Raw genomic sequence first — 5000 nt, forward strand, 5'->3', positions numbered from 1 at the left:
ATCATTAAAACATTTGATTAGCTTGTCCTGCAAGGAAATCAGTCCGACCACATCTATTTAGTGGTGGTCTAGTGGATAGTGAGTTGGACTTGTGATCGGAAGGTTGTGAGTTCAAATCCCGCCTGAAACCACACCACTACTAGTGTGCCCTTGAATGAATGAATGAATGAATGAATGAATGGTCTTTATTGTCATTGCTATAGTACAGGTACCAAACAACGAAATTTAGGAGGGGTGGCTCCCCCGGTGCTAGGAAAGAAAAAAAACAACAACAAAAAACACAAGAAGGGAAGGAGCTGGTTTACATAAATAAAGGCTATGTACACTATCCACTATACTATACTGTACAGATAGACGACTAGGGTTGTCATATTGCACATAGTGTTATTGCACATTCATTTGAAGTGTCGCAGTTTGCAGGCTAGAAATGTACATATTTGTGCCTCAGCACTACACCTGATTTTTTTCAGTCCAGCAGCTGCCATCAAACCGTCCAGACTGTCCAGGGCCCAGAACCTAGGTCTTTGCTGTGTTCAGGGCCTGGATGGCCCTGGGGTAGAAGCTGTTCTTCAGTCTGTTTGTCCTTGCGGCCATGGTCCTGTACCGCCTTTTCGAGGGCAGCCGGGTAAAGTGTTCGTACCCAGGGTGGGTTGGGTCTCTGGAGATCTTGGAGGCCTTCCTGAGACAGCGTGTGTTGTACAGCTCTTCCAGAGAGGGGAGGGGGGCGCCGGTGATCTTCTGGGCTGTTCTCACGACTCTCTGTAGCGCATTTCTCTCCGCGGTTGTGCAGCTGGAGAACCAGTTGCAGATGCAGTAGGTGAGGATGCTCTCCACTGCGCCGCGGTAGAAGGCCACCATTATCTCCTGCTTGATGTGTTCCTTCCTGAGGACTCTCAGGATGTAGAGCCGCTGTTGTGCCTTCTTGATGGTGGCTGTTGTGTTGTTCTTCCAGGACAGGTCATCCTGTATGTGCACCCCCAGGAATCGGAGGGTTGAGACTCTCTCCACGCTCTCTCCGTCGATGAGCAGGGGCTGGATCTCTGACTTTTTCCTCCTGAAGTCCACGATGATTTCCTGGGTCTTTGACTTGTTCAGCAGCAGGTTGTTAACCTTGCACAGCTTGCTCAGTTGCTCTACCTCATCCCTGTACGCCGCCTCGTCCCCCCCCGAGATGCAGCCCACCACGGTGGTGTCGTCTGCAAACTTTACGATGGAGTTGCTGGGGTGGACGGGGGTGAAGTCGTAGGTGTAGAGGTTGTAGAGGATGGGGCTTAGCACGCAGCCCTGGGGGGACCCAGTGCTGAGTCTGAGGGCTGTGGAGGTGTGGGAGCCCACCCGCACCCTCTGGGGGCGGTCGGTCAGGAAGTCCTTGATCCATGCACATATAGAGTGTGATAGTCCCAGGTCTAGTAGTTTGGTCACTAGCCTGTCTGGAAGGATGGTGTTGAAGGCAGAGCTGAAGTCCACAGAGCAGTCTCGCGTAGCTGTTTCCCCTCTCCAGGTGGGATAGAGTGGCGTGGAGAGTCGTCGCGATGGCGTCCTCTGTGGACCTGTGGGCTCTGTAGGCGAACTGGTATGGATCCAGGTTGGGCGGGAGGCGTGTGAGTATGTGGGCCCGGACTAGTTTCTCGAAGCACTTCATGATGATTGGTGTGAGTGCCACCGGGCGGTAGTCGTTTAGGCAACTCACCGTGCTTTTCTTCGGGACTGGGATGATAGTTGAGGTTTTCAGGCAGGGTGGGATGGTGGCCTGGGACAGGGACTGGTTGAAGATGTTGGTGAAAACCCCGGCCAGTTGGTCGGCGCAGTCCCTCAGCACCCGTCCCAGGACGCCATCCGGCCCCGAGGCTTTCCTGGGGTCCACCGCCTTCAGCACGCGTCTCACTTCATGCTCTGTGAGGGTGAGGCTGCTGAGAGCTGGAGAGAGTGGTGTTTGTGTCGTGGTTACCTCCGTTCGCCCCTCGTCGAACCGGGCGTAGAAGGAGTTCAGCTTTTCCGCCAGCAGGGGGTCGTCCTCTGCGGCTGTGAGCCTGTTGGCTCTGAAGTTTGTCATGTGCTGAACCCCCTGCCACATCCGCCTGGAGTCGTTGCTCAGGAAGCATTCCTCAATCTTCTCTCTGTGGTCTGCCTTGGCCTCTTTGATGCCGTGCTTTAGGTTAGCCCTGGGGGTGCTGTACAGCAGTGTGCCCTTTCCTGCGAAGAAGGCGTTGTCCCTCTCATTGATCAGTTTTTGGACCTTCCCAGTCATCCATGGCTTCGTGTTGGGGTAGACCCGGACCCGTTTGTCCACGGTGACTGAGTTGGTGCAGTTCACTATGTGGTTCAGAACCGACGACGTGAACTGTTCCAGGTCCTCATGCTCATATTCCTGCCATGAGGTGTCATTTAGGCAGATCTGCAGTGGAGCGGACCCTTCTGGCCAGGTTCTGACAGTCTTAGTGGTGATGGGAGCACTTTTCCTCATGGTAGTGTAGGCTGGGATCAGGAGGATTGACACATGGTCAGACATGCCTAGATGAGCTAGCGGTCTAGCCTTGTAAGCACGTTTGATGTTGGTGTATACCTTATCCAGTGTTTTTTCTCCTCTTGTTGCACATTTAACATGCTGATAGAACTTGGGTAGTACTGCCTTCAGGTCGACATGATTAAAGTCTCCGGCTATAATGTGAACTACCTGTGGGTCTGCGCTTTGTTGACCACTGATGACGTCATATAGCCGCGCCAATGCTAAGCTACCATCTGCATTCGGTGCAATGTAAACGCTTGTAATATACACTGCATTGAATTCCCTCGGGAGGTAAGTGGGTCGGCATTTAACAGTCAAGTATTCCAGGTTTGGGGAACAGTGGCTACTTACAGTTTTCGTGTTTAAGCACCAGCTATCCTTCGTAGATATAATGATCCCACCTCTGCGGGTCTTTCCGCTAAGCAAAGTCCCGTCCGCACGGTGTAGAGTGCGGCCTTCCAGGCTAATCGCGGAGTCCAGGATAGTGTCATTTAGCCAGGTCTCCGTTAGAATAATCACACAGCTATCTCCCACGATGTTATTTTTGGCAACCTGTAGTCTCAATTCGTCCATCTTATTAGTCAGGGACCTGACGTTGGATAGGAATATACTCGGCAAAGCTGGCTTATCCGGGCGACGTCTCAGCCTGGCTAGCAGGCCTCCCCTTCCTCCTCGGCGTTGTTTACGGTCTCGCCTCCGCCGCTTGCGCCTGAGGGCGGGGATCGCGTAATATTTTTCACCCGGCGACCGCGCGAGGTCGAATGGTATCCTGTGTTGTTTCAAGAATTCCGCCGTTACAGTCCCCTCGTTTTTCGCACCAACTTCTAGTAAGTCTAGTCTGCTGTAGGTACTATTTACACAACCGTTCCCTATGAGTACTAAAATAAAAATGTACATACAAATGTACTTAGAAACACTTAAAAGCACCGATTTGGGAGCTCCCCCAAGCCTCGCGACCAAGCGCGCCGCCATCTTGGAACTATTGAGTGCCTTGAGTAAAGCACTTAGCCCTCAGTTACTCCAGGGGGAATGTCCCTGTAATTCGTAATTGTAAATCGCTTTGGATTAAAAGCGTCTGCTAAATGGCAAAATTAAAAATTTATTAATTACTTGGAAATGAATCAAGCTGGAACCAAAAAAATGCCAATTCGCTGACCTGGGAGAAATTATTGGCGAACAAAGCTACGGCAGGATGACAAAATCATATGGTGTCATGGATAGGTCTAAAATTCTATCCAAAGAGGTCTAAAAAAGGTCTGAAAAGGTCTTAGATTTGACTTGTTGAAACTTGTAGGAAAAAGTAATGTCTGCTCAGGCTAGGGGCCGTTGTATGGAGCTATTTTAGTGCCATCAGAAATTGAATTGTATTTGACAGATTGAATTGAATATGAGCACAACTTGAATTGTATTTGACAGATCTGAATTGTATTTGACAGATTGAATTGTATTCAATTCAGTTTTCCTTATTTTATTTCAGTTTTCAAATTCAGTTTCTCTAAATACAATTCGTTTTTTCTCAAAATACAATTCAGTTCTCTAAATACAGTTCAGTTTTACTCAAAATACGAGTTCAGTTTTAGAGGCACTCATCCGGGGACTCTGGGCTAGGTAGAATAATAGAGCACCGATTCTAATCCCTCCCATCCGAATTCATAAGAGCAACGCATCTGGGTACTTTGCTCTCCCGTCATGTCCTTTTGGGTGATAGAAGTGTAGAAGTTTGACTGGCGGTCAATGGAAATTTCTGTTCTTTGCTACTTTAATCCGATAAAATAAGAAAACTGTAGTGCTTTTTAGATATTAGGAGCCCAAATCCGATGGCCAGTTAGGCAAACTATTATACTGTATAGTGTCGTTGCCGATCAATGATCGATGTCGTTATATAGAGAAAATTAATGAAATAGGGGTTGATTCATCAGAGCAGTCATACGTCATCTCCCTGTGTAGTTCTTCATTTGATTTGCCTTGTAAATCCCCAGATGAGAGTGTTAGTTTTCTTAAGATAGGATAATAAATAAATCCGTTCAATGGGCATTTGCCAAAGTAGCCTACTGTTAATCAGTATTTAGCCTGTATGGTGTATATGAAGATGTTATAGCTAGCTAGCTACGATTTATCATGAAAATAATGAACAGCAAGCTAGATCCAAAACTAGGGCCGGTGGAGGAGGGCAAGTGTCACATTGGACAGACTACCAAACAGAAAAATAAAGTATCTTAAGGATGTCAGAAATACATTACCTGGAGATTCAATAAGGTACTTTTATATCATATAAATTATATGACAGGATATGGGTTATGGTTATATGACACCTGTAGCGAGATAGATAGATAGAGCCAAAAGTAAAAAGTCGCTGAGAGACGAAAGCAGGGTCTGGGCTGGTAATTGTATGACGCGTCAAACAATCCACTGAGATGAAAAGTACGTTTTAGAGCATTTATTGAATAGAACAATCAACCTTGGCGACGTACAAAAATAATCCATAAGCGATCAA

General features: G+C 47.9%; 1 protein-coding gene across 1 annotated transcript in view; it reads left to right on the plus strand.

Annotated features, from left to right (window-relative positions):
- ptprub (protein tyrosine phosphatase receptor type Ub) overlaps nucleotides 1–5000 on the plus strand; it is a gene marked incomplete at both ends in the record, with an annotated part of 100565 nt that overhangs the window by 23451 nt on the left and 72114 nt on the right.

This window comes from Nansenia antarctica (assembly GCF_963989245.1).
Source record: "Nansenia antarctica genome assembly, chromosome: 10".
NCBI classification, from domain to species: Eukaryota; Metazoa; Chordata; class Actinopteri; order Argentiniformes; family Microstomatidae; genus Nansenia; species Nansenia antarctica.